The 20,484-nt window shown below is 37.7% G+C and overlaps 1 protein-coding gene across 6 annotated transcripts in view; it reads right to left on the bottom strand.

Moving 5' to 3' along the window:
• The window catches only part of DDC (dopa decarboxylase), a 71,874-nt gene extending 51,607 nt beyond the window's left edge, over nucleotides 1-20,267 (bottom strand). For 4 of the 6 annotated variants that reach the window (XM_027643971.1, XM_027643967.1, XM_027643970.1 and 1 more), the window contains exon 1: nucleotides 20,077-20,267. The gene's annotated coding sequence lies outside the window, so the exon portion shown is untranslated. Of the gene's footprint in view, nucleotides 1-4,232; nucleotides 4,281-19,700; nucleotides 19,796-20,076 lie in introns of those variants that run through there. The other 2 variants (XM_027643968.1, XM_027643969.1) reach the window with 2 other exon arrangements.
• Between the last annotated feature and the right edge of the window lie 217 nt (nucleotides 20,268-20,484).

The following is a 20,484-nucleotide window of genomic DNA, read 5'->3' as shown; positions in this document are numbered from 1 at the left end:
AGCAGCTGCTGCTGCCGCTATTTAAGAAGGCTGGGTGCTGCTGTTAGGTCACGAACCACTTGGGAAAGCAAGGATCTGCACAGTAGGGACTTCAAGACTCCGCAGAGAATAGCTGTTCTTGTTGCTATTTTACTAGAGTTATATTACTCTCCCTAACCATTATGAAAGTTATTATTTGGCTCTGTCTATGCTTTTCTGAAAAGTGTATTAGGACCTTTCTGAGACCTTCCTACTAAGTTGCTGCAAACACATTGCCAGTAGTCATTATGGTCCTCAGAGGGTTCTGGTGGGCAGCTTTATGTGTCATCTCCCTTTTCAAAGACTGTTTAAGGGAGCAGTTTTGCTTCTACTCCTTAAAATTAGTATGATTCTATTTCTTCAATACCTCCCTAATCTTATGTGCCTTTTCATTTAACACATCTTTGTTCACAGTTCAGCATGAACTTCAGGAATCAATGTGCATCTCTGTGGCAGCAACCTAATTACACCCTAAGGCTCAGTTCTCTGGTTTAGATATTTTTGCCAGAAGAAATCTAAATATTGTACTGTTGCACTTCTTTTTCAATATACCTCTAACTTAACCCTTAACTTATGCTGGTTTTATTTCTTTTATGCTACTTCATTAATGAGTTCATTGCTATAACATGTTCTAAAGAACTTTCATAAGGTAATCTTATTTTTTCTCTGGTTTCAGAGATGAAAGCTGAGAAAACAAGAATTTAACACATGAGGACAAATTAGTAGGAGATGCCTGAGACTGAACTGACTCAGAACTTGAGGATTGGTGTTTCCAGCACTACTGCTGCTCACTACAGTGTTATAGTCATTCCGAGAGACTTTTACACATGGATCAGTTCATCTGAGTATCTCATTCCATATCTGTGGATCCAGTGAACCACAAGTACAATGTCAAGACAGGTAAGAGTATGTAAGAGTATTACTACAGTATCCTCTAGATTTACTTCATAGTAATCAAATATAGATTAACATCATTTAACATAGAAACCTCCATGGATTGCTTGGGCTATTCCCAAAATATAAATCAAAAGGCATAAATTAAATTACATTGTGTGTAAGCTCAAAACAGCTCACAAACACATAGACAAAAATAAATTTACTTTATCATATTACCACAACAGAGATGGTATGTTATATAGCTTGTGACCATTTTTCTTCCACCTAGATTTTTTTGTCTGAAATTGATTTCTATTGCAAATATGATATACGTCATCTTGTTGCTATACAGTGTGCTGATATAATTTATTGTCATTTTTATTATTAGAAGTTTGGACAAAGTTCTTTTCAGATATCAGGATAAGCAAATAAAATTTATATCTAAACATTAGATACACATTCTGTGGTTTCATCCTATCAATGAAACTAACACTGAACTGGAATTGAAATTTGTCAGTCCAATTTGACAAAATACACATTTTAGATAATCACTGAGATCTTGTTTGTTATTTACTCATTATACTTCTTCCCAAGAACTGGAGGTCCACTGGCTCATCCTAGCATTGTTTTGGCTGCACTGAGAAATTAAAAATCTACTTCTTTTGTATCCATGAATCTTCTTTCTTAAAAGTCCTTGCCTGAAAATCCCTTACCTACTGTAATACATGTATCTTATGGGGAAACTGTGAAGGCATACTCCTTGCAGGAACACAGTGGTCACCCTTTTCACCTCCTATTTTACATTTTTTCTCTGTGAGTGACAAGACTCACACTCTCATCCCTATTTTTATTCTCTTCCTGAACTGTTCACTACAGACCTCACTTCATCTGCTTGAAATTACTACTTGCTCTGGAAGCCACATCCAGCAGACAGTTGTAATGCTTACCAGTTAATCTCTCAAAGGACAAATTACTTCACCTCTCTACCCGTAGCGAATATTTCCACGTCCTGCATGCATATTCAGCACATGTACAATGCAACAACACAATGCATAGAGACCTTCCCTCTATGCCACTATATTTTAAAAATACAGAATGTAATTTTCCAAGAAGCAAAATACGTCAGACAACTTAGTCCTTAGGGTTAAAAGTGAAAACACTGTTTAAGAGAATCTGTATTTTCTGAAGAGATGAGTGTTACAGTCTGCGTGCACTCAAAATATCCACTTAAGTCAAAAGAACTTAAACTGCAAAATAATGAAGGCCAAGTTTCCAAAACTAAGTGGAAATTTCAGAGAAACTAAGCCTCTCCCTAAAGTATTTAATAGTGGTCTATCTTCTTGAAGGCCCCTAAAGAGTGAGGAGGGCTCCACGCTTCCAGAGATCTCATACCTTCCAGGATGAATTTCAGCTTATTCAGGATCTGCCTGCTGAACCCCAAGCAAGGAGAGCGCAGCTTCTCAGGAAGCACCCTGCCTAATTATCAACCTCTACCACATTGTAAACAGTCTGTATGCAAAGTCATTGACAGTCTCACTCTGATAGAATACAACTTTACCAAGCATATATTATGTCTGAGAATTTTTGTTCCCAGCAAGAATCAATGGCTATTGTCACAACTGCATATTTCGGATCAAATCCTATTTTACCGGAGAAGATTGAGTTCTGCTCTAAACTGCAGGTAAAAACCAGAACAATCGTGTTAACCTTAAATTATATCAATGTATCTTTTTTAGTATTATTTAGTCATGTAAACTCTTAGATCTTTGATTTTGCTGTAATTTGTCAGAGGACAAGTACACTTTCATTCATTCATTCATGGCTAGGCTTCGCGAACGAAGATTTGGGTAGCACTACACAATCTAAAGTTGACATATCCTTTGCTGCTTTGTTTCAACTACTCCTTCTACCTCAGTGAACTGAAATTAGAACATGGCCACACCTTTTTTTAGTGGAGTTACCAAAAATTGTTGTTAGCCTTTAGATTGCATATGTTCATTTGCAAACAGTTTTCTGCTTTATTTGAAACTGAACCATGCAAATGAGCAGTTTACACACAATTAATTACTCAGTACATTTATAGTTACAATATTATGTTGATAAATTCAGCTTTTTCAATATTTCTGTTAAAAGGTCTATAATTTTAGATTCTGTTTGTTTGGGGGGGAGTTGTATTTACTAAATATAAATGTAAAAGATACCTAAATGCTACCAGGAAATTTGTTATGAGGAAGAAAAAAAAAAAAGATGAAAAAGAGAAAAAAAGGGGAAAAGAGGAAAAGGATAACAAAAGAGAGACATATATTTGATACATTACAATTTTATGTGTGCCTGTTCTCCAGTTCATTAAAGTAAAATAAACAGCTAACATAATAAAATCTTTTAGCAGCTCCTACTATTAAATACAGACAGGAAGAACACATAGACACGTTAATAGCACCTAAAACTGATAGCTGTATTTGCTCAAAAAAAGTAATAACTCTGTATCTTTCCAATAAATGAGAAAAGTGCATTTTCTATTCTGCCAACTGATTGTTGCAGAACAAAATGTAATTTAAAGGCTCATGGTGCTACAGTGACACCACTGAAGCTATTAGAACTTTTTGCTACTGAACCTAACTGAAGGTTTTTGCTACTGCTAAGCTAAACTTCCACCATTGGCAATGGGATATTGCCTGAAAAAGGACTGCAGGATGAATTTTATTTCATCATGAGTAAAAAGGAACTGGATTTACTCTGTGCTTCTACCTTTGCAAAAGCCAAGAATTAGGACTATCTCTTAAGAGTCCTCATATTTTATTTAAAAAATTACATTTTCCAGTTAGAAGTTGCTTACTGTATTCATTGCTGTCATTGGCACAGTCTGCAACTTCGTAATTTTCCCTTCTGAGTTCTTACTATAGTGACGAGAAAGGGTTATTTCTGAGGAAAACCTCATCCTAAAAAGTTATGCGTTTAATTTATCTTGAAATTTTATTATTCAAAATATTTGGTAGAGAATTTCCCAAGGTCTACTTGGTTATTCCAAGCACTCCTGTATTTGGAAAGACAAGATACAAACTTTTTGCATACATGGGATTCTGCATAAATGTATATAAGCAGTTACAGCTGACATACAGCAGATGTAAAAAGAAGCAAAATCAAAATGAGAGGTACACGATACATTGTGCAAACTTAGATTAAAAATAAATGCTTTTCTTTTTATTATTATGCCTAAAATAACACAAGCTGTTTATTAGCTGAGCTCCCACTCTCAGTAACCAATTGTTGCATTAATCCAAATGTACCTACTTGAATTTAATAACCACAAAGCCTTAAGGACAAAGAATGTTACTTACACAGAGCTGGTTTTTCCTTCTCCTCTGTCTTTCTCACTGTCTTTCTTTGCTCCTCTGTCACAGCTATAAAGCGGAGAGGATGCAGTTGCCTGCATATATAGGCAGAGTATCCATGTCCCTTCAGCCTATCAGAGCCAAGGGCTTTGCATTGAACATGCAGCAGCAGCATCTCTCCCTCCTCCCACATCTCCTCCAAAATATACTCAGCAAAAAAACCCATCCGAAAGGCAGACGGATCTGATCGAGAAGCGGCCACTGCCTGCTTAACTATGGAGTGGTGTGTGCTTTCTTCCAGGGACTCCATTAACAAGTCTGAGTTCATTAACAGTGAGTGATCACATGCACCCGCTCTGTGTTACACACTCCAGGACGTTTCTGCTGAGGCTGCTGCTGTAAGAGCACATGCTTTGATCCACTTTATGAAACATTATTTCCAGGAAACAAACACAGATATGACTGAAATACCACTCAGGTGACTGCTAATTCTGAACAGGTATATATGTGGGATTAACATCCCTGGATATGCTTTATCCAACTTCTTTCAGTTTCTCTCTTTCATCAAATGTATACTTAAAAGCAATACTAAGTGTTCAAGATTTGTTTTCCTATTCTAAAAGTTTTATGTGGAGTTCTCTTTCCTAGATGAATCCAGCTAACTTCCTGTCATTTTTATGTGGTTCAAGTTAATTAAAAAAAATACTATCAGCATTTCACAGTCCTGATCAGCTTATAGCCAGGTAGATTTGGGACAGTCACTGCTCCTACACCAGTCTCCAGTACACTGCAGTATTACAGCCAACCTTTTTGTGAAGGAGGAAGAAGCCCTGGCTGTCATATATTTTAAAACTGTCGTGGCTGTGTTTGCTCTTCTAATGTTATAAGACCAAATACAACTCTGGTACAATTCTGGAAGAATCTATTCAAAATAAAAACAGGACCTAAACTCCACACGTCAACTTGCTAGTTCCACTACGTTTGTTGTGCTAGATATTATTCTGTGATGTGACTTGCATTCTCATTGCCCAGACTGGGTGCTGTAATGATTTGTCTATGATCTCAAAATGCATCAAGAAATCTCAGAGTCAGTTGCTAGTGACTCTGTTGTTTTGGTCTTTTTTCCACAGCAAATCAACTCCTGAGTGTTCACAGTTACAGTCTCGACATACTGGGAACCCATAAGAAAACAAGTGTTTTGGATACTTCTCTTATTTTTTCTTTCTCTTTGAATTTGACTGAAAAAGGCTGAAAATTCAAAATTTGTTTTAAGGGTATAAGAGATGCAGAAACTGAAGACGTTTCTAGTAAACTTAAAGATAATTGAAATCTCACTTCAATGTTTCACCTAAATGGCTTGCACAAGGTAAATAACTTTCAAAGGAAACTAAAAATGGAAACTAAAAATAAGATTGGAGTACTAAAATGGTGGTTTCATCAGTGTTGAAATACCACCTGATATGTTTTTATTTTTCTGCTGTACCTGTAAATCTTCCTGTGAACAGACAATAATCACATTTTCTTTTTTTTTTTTTTTAATTCCTCAGGAAGAAAAAGGAAATAAAGTGTCAGACGTACAACAGGCAAGCTGGAAAAGGGAAATTAAATGCACCTCTAAAAAGCATATTCCATGTCTCTCTACAATTCTAGTAATTCTTCTGACTCCTACTACTTTCATAATTCTCATCATCAACTACTGGCAAATACACAAATTTTGGCTTAACAGAATCTTTCTGTAGTGGACAAAACCAAGATCACTAAGTTTTCTATCACAGGTGCTGGCTAAGCCAGACCTGATGTGGCCCTCTGAATTTGCTCCAGATCCTTCAGTCTTCTGAAGGGCTTCAGGCTTTTTCACAGAAAATAACTTATTTTACTGCTGAAACACAGTGAATAGAGATCTCCCCTTTACTGCCAAACTGTTTCAAAATTCAAGATAGAAGTGCGTGAGAAATAATAGATGATCCCAGAAGGTTTAAAGGCCTGGGCTTGTTGGTAAGTAACCAACAGACTGCATTATTCACACCTAACAAGAGACAAGCTTCAATATGTTTTTTGCACATGGAGGTATGTCACCCTGATGATGATATCTAATGGTACTGTGCCCATGCAGTAATGGTATCAATTTCTTACCATTGCTGAACCCTTTGGTTTGCAAACAAGGTGGGAGAGATAATGTGTTTGAACAGGAGGCTTGAGCACAGCACCAGAAAACAATGCAGACAATGTGTTTTCAGCGACTTTGCAGTCCCATTGTCAGTCCAAGTGCAAAGACATGGATCAAAGCAGAGGAAGTTGTACCCGCTTTCTAATAGTTTTTACCTCTTCCACCACTGTACAATGAAGGTTAGAAATGAAAACGCAGTTTTCCCAGGCTTTCAGTCCAGTCACAATTAGATGATTTTACACTCAACTTTATTTTTCCCCTCACCTGAATAGGCTGACACTTATTGTATGTTAGCCTCCTGGTATGGCTCTAGTTACTAAATTTGATCAAGGTGTGTTTGTGCTGTAGTTCACTGAGCCTAACATTATTTGAACAATACTGTTCTAAGCTATAACATGAAGGGCTTTTAATTGACTCAGATATCATCAGTACTTTAGATATTGAGAAAACAATTTGAAACAACTCATTAGAAATTGTATTAGCACAATGTTTGTGCCCGTTTTCCACATTTGGCGTAAAAGGAACAGTCACTGTTGCCTAAGCATAAGAAAAAACACTGGTTTGTTGCTTAATATTTGGTTTTATCTGTAGCACAGGGACGCTATTTGGAGGCTGAAGGCCTTTTTTTCCTGTTTTCCTTGCTGTTGCTCCTTCAAAGAGAGAACAGTAGTAGAGCCCCATTTTTCTCTTTTTTTCCTCCACCCAATATTTTCTTCTATGAATGTAAAAATACCAGTAATGAAAAAGAAAGTTGTCTATAAAAAGGTAAAAGAAAGAAAAAAAAAAACCTTGAAAATCACTCAGATGTACTGGAATGAAAAGTCCTTATATGTTCCATAAACAAGGTCCAAATCTGCATAAGCCATAAGGATGGGACAAGACAGAAGAGAATGTTTTAACCAAAATGTGCAACTAATAATTTTCTAAATTAAACAAAGGGTGCATTTCCTTTGGAAGAAAGTAAGAATTAAATAAAGCCTTCAGACACAAATAGATGGATTACTTGCAACGTATGAGGATAAAACCTAAGTCTCCTGCAGAACATAAGTAGACTTTGCAACAGATTAGCCAGGAGATGAATCTCAGACAGTGATGACAAACTGGGAAAGTAACTATTCTCTCTTTCATGAATATTTTATGTGTGACTTGTTTTCCCTGTTCAGTTCCTATTGCTGTCTGTGTGAACATGTGAAGGTAAACCAAAGCAGGATAAAAAGGAACTGCTAACAAAGTGAACATGGACACAGACTGAAACACACAGCTTCAGAAGAGTTACTGTACCACTTGCTGGTTCGTGGCAGCCTGAGTACATTACTCTTACAGAAGCAAGCCTACCAAAAAGAGAGAGGTTGTGATGAACTGAAGAAGTGTCAACAGAAAAACTGACAGGCTGTGAAGAGTCGCAGAGACAGTGAGAGCAGGCTGCAATCACAGTAGGCAGATTCTTCCAATAAAGAGATAGGAATAGCTTCTGTTGTGAGCTGAGAAGATGTGCTTACCTAGAGGCGTAGGCACTGCCAGGGCACTCGTCCAGCCATGTATTGCTCGCAGAGAGAATTTTCTCAAGCATTGATTACTGTGAGCCTCACAGGGGCTGTGGCTGATAGATGAACTGCTATCAGGGCTTAAATCTGCTATGAAGGCCTCATGTTAGAAAAGAAAGTTATAGCAGTTAGTTTATGAATGGAATAGTCCATTGTGTGGATGAAAAGACAGACCCAGATGAGGCATGAAGAAGATGGCTTGAAATACAGGGGGAACATAATGCAGCACTTGTTCTTACACAAGTGATTTGATTGGATCACTGTCTGCAAAGATATCAAAGAACACATGACAGTCGAGAAGACATTTTGTCACTGACCGTGATTAATGCCTTGTCATGACGGCCATGCACTACCATGCCCTACTTGCAAAAAGCTTCGAAGAGCATTTGTCACCCATATAAGCCTTGAGTCACTCTTTATAGGATGAGAACAACACTAGAGTCTCCCCATAAAGAGCATGTTGGTGCCTAGCTTTCTCAGATTACAGCAAATACTACGGCAAGGGATCATTCTGGTGTTTCTTGCCCTTCCTCCCTGTCAGCTTTGCCGCAAAGGTGTCTTTGGCTCTCCTTCAGTCTGTGCTAACACATGCACCTTTCTAGAAAAGAAATGCAAATCTTCTGAAGAGTTTATGCTTATATAATATAAAATGTGCTGAATACATGGACTTTCTCCAAGAAAGAGAAATTACTTCACACATATCAAAAACCTAGAGCTCCAGAGAACTGAATGGGAACTGAACCCTCCACATGCACAGGTCTCTCTGGTCATGGACACACATTCACAGCTGAACCAATAAGTAATGTTTGCTACCTTCTGCTGTGGATTACTGTCCTTGCCTCAGAGGTAGGAGTGATATATGTACACATCTAAACCGCTTGTGCAGGAAGACACATTTACACTAAGATGACAGCTTTCCAGTGGAGCCATGTGACCTGTATATGCCCTGCTCCTGACTCCAGGTAATATAGTTAGCATAACCAACACCATTTCCTAAGACAAACAGCCACAAATTGTGAGCTAATCATGCGTCACCTCCTCCTCTGTAGTTGTCACCAACATGTGATGACCACCATTATAGAACAGCCAGATTCCCTGGCAGCATTATGAAAAAACTATCTGCCCACCAAGTACTGCTGCCAGGATGTGGTGTTGCCTGTTAGGGAACACAGAAGTGTAACGGTACGTGAAATATTGCCCATAAAATCAAGCAGTCACAAGTCCTGATGCTGGACAGCAAAACCTGTGATCCCCCAGTGGCCTGGGATGCAGCTACCATTGTTTTCTCCCTCTGAAGACTGAGTGACTCATGTTCTTTTGGGTAAAGTGTGAGTCCAGATTACAATTATTGTATCATGCACCTGTTACTTAGAGTTTGACACGATCTGCAGAGAGTCCAAATGACTAAAAGTGTAAGTAATTAAAGATTCCAGACAGTAAGAAAGCTCATTACTCATTACACTTATTATTAGAAATTTTGCTTAAAGGATAATAACTCATAAAAACTTTGTGCAACAATAAGCTATGCTAAGTGCTAAAAATTGTAGATAACACTAAACTATGTTGAAAAGTATGTATTTTATGTAATAATAAAAGTCTAATTTTATCTAAAACCCTGGGAGCAATTCTCATTCTACCAAAGACCCCTAAAAGAACCTGGCTGTCCCTGTGGCATTAGGTGACAGAGCCACCAAGTGTTCACACGATCCCTCCTGCCAGCTCCACAAGAAAGGCAATCATCTCCAGCTAGGAGGGAAAACAGTGTACCAGAAAAGATAACAGCTTAAGCTGCTGCAGGTAGCTTCACCAAAGTGCAGCCAGCCATATCCCCACTCAGAACTGCCTGCCATCTGTTCTCCTTATGATCTTGTTCCCTTCCACACTTCAGATAGTCACAGCTTCCACATTACCACTAGGAGAGGCAGGCTCTCATTTAGGCAGGATTTACATGTGACTGGCAGAGATAGGCAGTTAAATAAGAAGGACAGTCCAATGTATTCATTACATTTATGCTCAGAGACCTTAGTTCAAGTTCTTGCTTTCAAGTACAGATGTAAGCCTTTGCTGTATGCTGTGCAATTCTGGGTAAGTTCTCAGATGAATTTTCCATAAAAATCTTTTGCTAGAAAGGGTTGTTCTCTTCCAGCTTATTTTTCTGTGCTAACACATTTGACTTCAGCTGAATTTGGAATCCAAACAGCCTTAATCTAGGCCAGGTTTAAAGTGGCAGCACTGAACTCTGCCAGAACTCTGAGAGAGTGTCTCCGGTCAGAGGCACAGGTTTTGAACCTCTTCGTTCTGAGGTCAGTTGTTGCCAGTCCAGAAGCAACCTGCCTTCACAGCAGTCTGACATTCTGTATTGTTCTCTGAAAGACAATCTAGGAAAAATTGGGAAATTTTGAGATTTCTGGTTTTTTCCCTCCTGCCAACTCTTAAAAAAACCCTATCTCCTTTATTTAGGAGAGATCTTGATCTGTGTAGTCTTAAGAGACATCTCTTCTACCCCTACATCTCTACTTTTTTCAGCAGAAAGTGGTTTAGAAATGTAACTTTTCACTCTTCTTCAGTGTTTAGAGAATACAGAATGGAGGAAAAATATGCTTAGGGAAGGAGAATTGCTACCACATTTTATGTTACATACATTGAAACAAGATACCTTACCTGCCTATAGCTTCTGCTGAATTCTAGAGGATATTTTTTCTCTTTCAACAACACACCAGTCTAAACCTATTCCTGTTGCCCACTGAAGCAAACCTTAAGAAAACTCTTCTGTATCTGACTAGTGAATTATTTAATAGCAGTTAACATTTTACATTGGTTGTTAATTTTCTTTCTTAATATGTATGTTCAGCATGTAAAATCACACTAATCTTTCACCAAAATTATGATTTATTTACTTTATCTTATGCAATAATAAACTCATATAACCCAGGTCAGTAGTCCACATTTTATGTTACTGTAATCTTCAAGAATAACTGAAGTAATTCATTTACTATATAAAAAAAAGCTTAAGATTCTTCAGCTGTGAATAAATGCATATCAAACACATTCTAAGCCTGCAACATTGCTAAGATAAAGGAAATACCTCAATGTGATGTGAAACGACAGATGAATTACATGATCTCCTTACTTTCTATTCACTGGAAAACAACCCCATGAGAAATAGTGCTATACATTCAATGGATACTCACAAAGAAAAGTTGGGTTTTACCAATCCTAGAATAGCAAGCTGCCACAAAAAGCCCGACTGTATTTCTGGATCCTCAAAACAATACACTTCTCTTCAGCTCTGCAGCTTACAGCTCTGCTGGCTGCTACTGCTGCTACCCAGGAAGACAAGCTGTAAAACCGTGATGACAAGGTGACCAGAAGCGTCCTCAACTAGCATGTGGAAAAAGACTGGGGAATAAGAGATCCAGAACCTGTGTTAAGAATCAAAACATTTGCTATGGCTCTGCCTGTTGAATTTGGAATAGAGATAGGTGGAGCTGTGGGTTTTCTTACACTGAAGCTGAATTCACATCCTCATCAGGCATCTAAACTTAATTTTTTTTTCCCCAGGAAAAATGAGCTGAATATTGTGATTGAGATCGAACTGGTAGTGTAGAGGCACTGTGCAGTGAAGCAGAGAATGATGTACAAATTACAGCAGAGGACACAACCTCCTCTACTCAGAGCTCAGTGACACTCCATTATCTAGCACTACCCATTTCATACTTCTCTCTGTTTGTCCTGTTAAATATCTATTGAATAAGCCATTTTTATTCATAAGATTTCCTATTTGGTTAAAAAGATAACCCTTCTGCTGTTTTTCAGACAAATGAATTGTACTTCTACATCTACATTTATTCTATTTTCCTTCCAGTTTCCCTTTACAGGTACTTTTCTGGAGCAAAAGAATGTTTTATTCTGCTTTGAATACAACAAATTTTGATGTATCATCATAGTAATTTTGAAACATTTCCACAACTTATCAGAGGCTTCTGTTATTAAAGTAACTACCAGTTTTCTGTAGGAACTGTCTTTTTTCAAAAAAACAATCCTCTCCTGAAAACAAGCAATGGATTCACTTCTAACATGGAATAGTGCTGAGCAGTAGAGACTGCAAAAAGCTGACAAATCAAAACCTGGTAGCAAGGTCAGCTGTATAAGATGTGATAATCTTTTTATTTTAATTATGTTGTAGTAACACGATGCAATAACATTCAAAGCTTCAGAATAGCACACCTTTGTTCACACACTTTTTTTTTGTAATTTATGTACCAAACATACATGCACTAAAAAGAAATACTTAAAAGCAATGTGCAGCAAATAGCCTTGATAGCCTTGTTCTTAAAAAGAATTTGTGATGGAACTCTATGCTAGGAACAAGCCAAGAAAAATTAAAGATGTGTGAATATGCCTTTCCTAGTAAAACAGCAAAAGTATATAGGTCCACCAAGGAACCTGTAGAACATCAAGATCATTTTAAGTTTCAAAATCAATGAAACATCCAAGTTAGAGATGACTTTCTAAATAAAACGATAACCAAAAGGTGGGTTTTTAACAGCCATTTTCAACAGTAGAAAAATTAAGAACAGTTCAGAAAGAAGGTGCTAGCAGACAGTACTTACTGATCTGTAATAATTTTTTTATTTTGTAGGATTAGTAACATTGGCTTCCCAATACAACCTTTAATATCTAACTCCTTCTGCCAGATATGAAATTTTACCCAAATTTATGAACCTTTAAAATGGACTACTCATAAAGACACATTAAGTCAAAAATTGTTGCTCCAAAAGGGCACAATGTATTTTTAAGAAATATATATTCAAAAGAATAAGAAATGTGCTCTTGAAAAATTAGAAAAACATTGCCAAAGGAACTCCAAAATGAAGCAACAACTGTAGCAAAAAACAAATGACATTTTTTGTTGGTTTTTTTTAGCCTTGGAAGGAAACATGAGGAACCCACAGTAGTAGCAAATGAGTAGTTCACCACTCAATCTTAAAGTCATTTAAGGACTAGTACGCAATTAATTACTGAGCTGAACAGAACAATATTCAACATCGTAACAAATTACTGTAATGGTAAAAAAAAAAAAAATTTTTTTTTTTTTTAAAAGGGAGATTAAACGGACAAAAATAGGTTTGCATCTCAGATTCTCAAATAGTGCTAGAATGGAAATCACCTAAAGGTAGAAACACACTCATTACGATGTACAATAGAAATATGTATCAATAACCTTGAAAAGAAGGAGGCAGAGGTAGGTGTAAGAACAACCCTGGGCATGAATTCACACAACAGTTGTGTGCCGTGGGCAGATATTCTTGAGATCAGCCTTATAACTAGCTGAGCTGCTGATGCAGCTACAGAGAATCCTTACACTTACATATAATCATAATAATGTATTCTATTTTTTTGTGCCTTATGTTTCATTAGCACGAAACACATTTGTAAGGCTCTGGGTTTTACTTTTTGAATTCAAACTTTTCATTCTAATAAATGTTATTTTCAGTAGCCTAACACAACAAGGCACCTATCCTGGCAGGTGTGGCAGGCCTCAGAGTGTGGCCCTGCAATACTTGTTTGGGAATTAACACCTTTGTACCTGGTCTCCAGGTATCTAAAGATAATGGCACAATATGGGCCCATTTAAAAGCTGGCAAGGCAGACAAATGAGACGAGTCGTCGCCCCAGTGAGCAGTGCCAAGGAAAAAAATTCTGGCATGTGCAAGGCAACAGAAAACAGGAGAGAGAGTGTGTGAGGCACCTGTCATGTTAGCAATTAGCAAATAAAGGACTTCGTAGAGTCTGGAAAGATCTTGTAACAGAAGCTTAACAAATATAAGCATGAATTTACACACTTACCTGAATAAAGGCTGTATGTCATCAGCCTCAACAAAAAAAGAAGGTATGACTAAATAATTAAATAAACTCTAGGATATGATAAAAAGAAGGGTTCTAGGGATGGATGCCAACATTAGATATAAATTTCCTTGGAGGAAAAAGAATACTGAAGAAACAGAAGTTTACACCATAAGAAAAAAGATTAAAATGCTAAAAAAAATATTAAAAAAGGAAAACCATGGGAGTATGTATAACGTGCATCCAGTTAGAGGTTACTGCTTTTTCTGCTGACTCAGGCCACAGAGCCAGTGGTGAAACCACTCAGAACTGCAGCACGACCCTGCTGCTAAGGTAGTGACTGCCTAGGGATGCCTGTACTGGCACTATTTGGATTGTGAGCTGTTTTCTGTTTGAGTAAGACAATTCCTTAAAGATATACTTATGCTATTATTATTCACCAATGCTTTCTATTACTTAATTGGTTAGTTTGAATTAATCAGCTTAATTAAGGTAAATGTAAACAAAAAATTTATTTTGTCTCAGAACTTATATTTCTGGGCAATGATAATTCCATATCTCCATTTGTTAGGAAGTTTGACTGTATACACCAGTTTATCATTGTTACTTAATACTAAATAGTGTTAAGTACAATCATACAGAGGTTTCCAAGCTCTCACAATCAAGTATTTTCTCTGATTCTACATTGTAATACTAAATTTTATTTACAGGTTATTTTGGAAACTTAGTGATATGAAGGAGCCTTCCTCATAGATTAAGATCACCTCTAGAGGTGCTTTTAATTATTAACCTTTTACTATTTAATATGAAAACATCTGTAACACCTTTCTACTTTCTACTTTTCATGACAGATGTTTCTAAAAGATATTCTCTAGCCATCGTTTCTTTCTTTTCAAAGATCAGGTTTTTTTGTTCCCTGGGCGTTTCCACTTCCTATGCAAATTCTGTAAAATTAACTGGTCTTTTATACTTCAGCAGAAAATATTATCATCTTACAAAACACCTTCAGTATGTGTCAGTAACCATGGGCAACAGACCACAGAATCACAGAATGGGTCAGGTTAGAAGGGACCACAGTGAGTCATCTGGTCCAGCCTCCCTGCTGAAGCAGGGCTGTCCTAGAGCATGTGGCACAGGATTGTGTCCTGTCAGTTCTTGAATATCTCCAGTGAGAAAGACTCCAGAGCCTGTCTGAGCAATCTGTTCCAGGGTAGAGTCACGCACACAGTAAAGAAGTTCTTCCTTATGTTCAGGTGGAACTTCCTGTGCTTCAGTTTCTGCCTGTTGCCTCCTGTTCTATTGCTCGGCACCATGAAGAAGAGCTCCATCCTCTTGAAACCCTCCCTTCAGATACTTATAGACATTGATGAGATCCCCTCTAAGTCACCTCTGAGAGCCAGATCCTTGGCCTGTCCTTTTAAGAGAAATACACACAATATTCCTCTTTCTCTCCCACAAATTCTCTTAGATGTTAGTTTATCTGGTTATAGTACAGGCTTATTCATCATCTTCCATCTCAGACCTGTCACGACCCATCACTACAATGAATATTCCTCCTGGTCCATTCTTTCTATGTCCCATCTCAATCACAGTTCCTGCCAAGGAGGTCTCTTAGACTTCTCTATCTCAGCTGCCTAAAATACATGAAAGTCGGAATACCTGGGGGCTTTTATATTTGTTAGTAAGATATGAAAGCTTGCAGTGAAAGGGTATCATCTCACCATCCCATCTCACTCCCCCTTCTTTTTCTTTTCCTAATAAAGATGCAGCCATAGAAACTGGGGAGGAGAGCTAGGAATGTCACCTCTTGAATAGTCAGTATAGAGTTGCAGGAAGCTCAACATTAATTCTGAAGTAACAGCATACAAAGGGGGGAAAATATCTTAAGGGTCAAACTAATGGACTTAGTCTAAGCAATCTTGGTGGCACTGTTGAATGAAAACTGCTTAGTAAGTAGTATGATCGAGAATAGCAAGAATTTTGGATCGAGTAAGAACAAGTCAGTGAATTATATGAAAAATATTCTAGGGACTTTCGATCAATTGTTGGAACAGTTCTGGAATATTCAATATTCTCTCAGATTTTCACTTTCAAAGACGCTTGCTTCACTGCCCTCCTGAAGTGTAAGAGAAGATTTTTCTTCAAAGCCACTTATGCCCTCCTCTAGGGAAGATTCAAATGAGTGGACCTGGATAGCTTTGAAAACAGAACAACATGAGGGAAACCAAGGAAAGGATAAGGGAATGAAAGAGTAAAGGGAGAAGATAAAGAACTTCTTTCTGTTTTTCAAATTTTAAAAGCCCAAGAGAAATTACTCAGGGAAATTAAGGAGAGTAGATTAAAAACAGACAGAGGGAAACACTTTTTCACATCATTTGTGGTTAAAACTGCAGAAAATATAATTACCACAGAAAGAATTACAGTCAAAAACTCAGCAAGATTCTGATGGGTTTGCAGATGTACAAGGATATCAAACATATCAAGAGCAATTTAAAGCTGCTGGAAGGCACATGTATTTCTTCAGGGAAACTGTCCAAGCATTTCAAAACTGCACAGACTCGTGCTAATCAGAGTGAGATACAAAGAACAAGGTCTCTGTGAGATAATGCATCTACAGGATGCCATTAAAGAAATGTCACCTCCTCCTAAATCCTTTGCATTCATTCTCTCTCCCCCCATTTAAAGAAACAGCACAGAAAGGGACAATATCAGCCCCATTGAAAGATCACTTTGTTTAGGGTATTGTCCGAGATGAAAAGGTGTCTGCCAGCCATCTCCCCAGCATGCTGGCATTTCAGCAGCCTTCAGAGTGTCCCATGTATCTGGAAACGTATATACGCCTTGAAATTTATATACCTGGTTCTACAATTAGCTGGATGCTTTCTATTTTTATGAGCTCAGATTGTTTTTAAAAGCAGAAAGCACCATATGCAGTATCTCTGTAATTTCCCATCTTGCTTTTTTACATGACTAAGTAGTCACAGTAATGATGCTTGTTTCTTTTTATGTTACATCATGTTAACTGTACCTGCACTGTCATGTGTCAGAGAAAAAATCTAAAACTGTGAAGTCTTTTTCATCTAAATGAAACAATCTGTCAACAGCACAACTGAGTACAAATGAGGCCAAAACAGAGGGGAGTGTTATAAGCAACTTAACAGGAGCACTACACTGATGTTGAATTTATAGCTTCCCTAAACAATACACTCCAGCGCATTTTTTTTTCTAGGATGTCTATTTCCCCCAGATTTACTCTGTTATTTACATCCTGTCCACTAAGCAGGAAGAGATTATTCCCTTCCTTTTTGCAGTTTCCTTCTATGTATTTCAACGTGCTGCTCTAGCCCTTGAACTCCAAATTATATGACAGTAACACTGACACCAGAGATTGACATAACCCTAGCAGTCAGACGGTACTCGGTATAAAAAAAAAAAGAATTTTCTGAAGCATAAGGAATGTCACAAACCTAAGTCTGGCACCATTGGCTTGAAACTCTGAAATGCTAATAATAACGCTAGCTTAGGATTATTATGATTGCAGCTTCTACTGAAATGCACAGTTGCTGCTATTATGGCTTCCATTGTCTCCAGTGTTAAGATCAGAAGAGTACCATGTCCTCTCTCCTTATCCTCCTTTCAGTGACAGAAACCTTTCCATGTTATCTTTGTTCAAATCACTTCAGAATCTTCCTAACTTCTCTACTTCATACCAAGGCTTGTAGAGATAGGCTGTATGTAACAGGGGGGAGATAACATCCTCTATAGGGACTGTTTGATAGGTTACACAGCACTGGTATCACATCTTTGCCTTCAAATCATCCCATGTTCCTACACTGAGACTTACGGCATGGCATTTCACTGATAAAGAATCAATGAAAAAAATATCATGTGCTGCCATTAATCCTCACATCAGTCATCATCTTCTTAGAGACAGAATCTCTCTCACCGTCTGCCTTTGAAATTGTAAAGAATATATTCAGGAATAAAGTAATACATCTGACATAATATAAGAACAGCAGCATTAAACTACATTTGACTCCCTAGAAACCATCTAATTCCTTTGAAAACACACAACCAGGAAGGATAAAACTAATTTCTACTACATCTTGACAAAGCTTAACAAACTTTCCCTCAATTTTCAAACCAAATGTTCCTTTCAAAGACAAGATGGGAGAAAAATGTTATTATTTAATAGTAAACTGTAAGAACAATCTTTTAAGTGTACAATGCTCTTGCCAGCTCTCTAAGAACCCAATACTAAAATCCCAATTTACCTTTCAAGTAATGACTATTTATCATAACATTTCTTCTCCTATTTAGTTATTTGGTTTTGAATAGACGAAGATACAATTTACACAGGATCAAGAAAGAAGGTGAAAAATGTACAACAAGACAGTTGCTGCATTCCAAATGTTTGCTACAGGTAATACATCTTTGCCAGAAGATAAAATATGTAAGCAGCACGAACATTAGCTAGATAGGGACAGAGAAACACTGGAGGACTGCATATATGCAGAGGCAACAGAATTAGTTGAGATGAATAACAGGATTGTGATTAGGATATGCTCGAAGTACGTTAAGGTTTTTTGTACAGGTTGGACTAATTTTTTTTTCACTTACCAGTGATGGAATTATGAAATACTGTTGGCCATATATTTTGCTGATTACACAATGTATTACCTCTGATTGAAAAATATATAATTTTTTGTGCCTCAGAAGAATGAAGTGACCACTTTTTAATGTATAATGGAAGAAACAGAGTAAGAAACATACACTAAAGGGACGGCTGAAGCAACACAGAAATTTCCCATGGATACGTATCAACTGACCATTCAAAGAAACTCTCTGACAGCTTTAAACAACATTTAGCAATTTTCTTTTCATTACGGTGAAACAACACACCATCTCAGCCACCGTTACCCATCCCCTCACCAGCTTGTCTTGGCTCTGCACACTTCCCATGTGCTCAGCAGAAGCCAGCTGATTGGCAATGGGGCAAGGCAAAATATATCTCAAGTTTTCCACACTTTCACAAGACTATAATCTTGTGAACGATGTGCCAGCTTGCAGCAACCTTTGAGAACTGCCCTGTTCCATCTCCTTACTCTCAAATATGAGGTTTCAGCAACCTCTTTGTTATCAGAACTTCCATAATATCTTCTAAACTTCTACCTACGCGAGTCCTGGTATTTCATGCTACTGTCTTCACAGTACAAGACACACAGGAGAGATGACAGTCTCCATTTTACCAGTGAAACAACAGTTTTACCCCACCATGTGTGCAGCAAGGACACAGCTGTATAATTAAAAATCCACAGTCCACACCCTTAGTCTCAGTAAATCCCCTATTCATGCAAAATTGCAAGAAATTCCAGTTTCCTCACTGGAATTGGAGATGCACTGGTGGGGGATCCACACTTCGAATGCCAGAATGCTCTTCCATCAAGGGTCACGCACCCAAGGAAACCTTTCAGCATGTATCACAGTTATATGGGAAACTTGTTTTTCATCACACTTTTATTGGAATATCTTTTTTTTCCCCTTTAATTTACCATTGACACAACAGAAAATTTCTGTAATGTAAATGGTAATTGGTAAAAACTGTCATTTTATTCCACCTTTCCTTTTCCAATTTTATATTTATGAATGGTAGTTCCAATTTCATTATCTTCTTGCTCTCTGAACCCTACCAGCGTTGAAGTAATTTTTGCTGTTTCACATTTAGCCCACGTAAAATTGTAGTGTAAATTTATGGGGATGGCTCCAGTCCCTGTGTCATAAACAGGACCTCTACAAGGGGACAAGACTAATGTGACGCTATTACAATGAAATAAAGCTACAGGACTAGGAGAACTAAATTTTCAAACAAATAATAACTTTTTTTCTGATCAAGTTTGAAAAGGTTAATAAAATTACCTTGTCAACTGGGATTCAGCTCCAAGACTGCCCAGTATACCATCACTTAGATCTACTGCCACCCGTTCAGGCTTCTTCACTTTACCAGCAGTGACCTCAAGTCAATTTTTAGAAGCAGTTAAGAAGAGACTCCCTTAAAAATGTTGTGAATTGCAGAGTTTTGATTTCAAAATATAGTCAAGAATTCATGAAGTTTCAACAAAATTGGCTTAAAGCACATGTCAATTAAAATAGATTTACATCTAGCATATTATGCTGCACTTCTAAATGCTGACTAGTTTAATACTTAACACATTATGTGGACTCATTGGATCAGATTATTTGGTGAAAGTGCAGAGGCAACTCGACTTTCAGACATTACCGAATTTATCCTTACCTGTTAAGAGATTTCACTCCTTTTCCAGGTACCTTGGAAGCAGGTATTTTCTGTGGTTCTCTTATAGTCTCCCACCCTGTGAGGAAGACGTTACCAGAAGTGGCTAAGGAATTTTAACCTCAAGAAATTTATAAGGATTTTCCAGTGACTATCTGGTCTTCACTTCTGCTGTGCTCACTCTGCACTCTTTCGTTAACCATTAACCACGTGCAGCACTGTGTTCTTCAGCTTTATCTGCCGTTCTTTCTCAACAAGGGAAAACCAGGAAACCTGTGAGCTCATTCAGCGGCATTTCACGTGCAGTGGGATGGTAGGAACATGGGACTTTTCACTTACTCTCAGAGCCTCAAGTGTAAAATCCAACGATGCGAGGGACAGAGCGAGCCAAGACCGCCGGCAGATACCGCC

This window comes from Corapipo altera, unplaced genomic scaffold (genome assembly GCF_003945725.1).
Source record: "Corapipo altera isolate COAL_440 unplaced genomic scaffold, ASM394572v1 24b, whole genome shotgun sequence".
In the NCBI taxonomy this organism is placed as follows: Eukaryota; Metazoa; Chordata; class Aves; order Passeriformes; family Pipridae; genus Corapipo; species Corapipo altera.
Note: the sequence above shows the minus strand (reverse complement) of the source record. Positions and strands in the feature narration are given on the sequence as shown.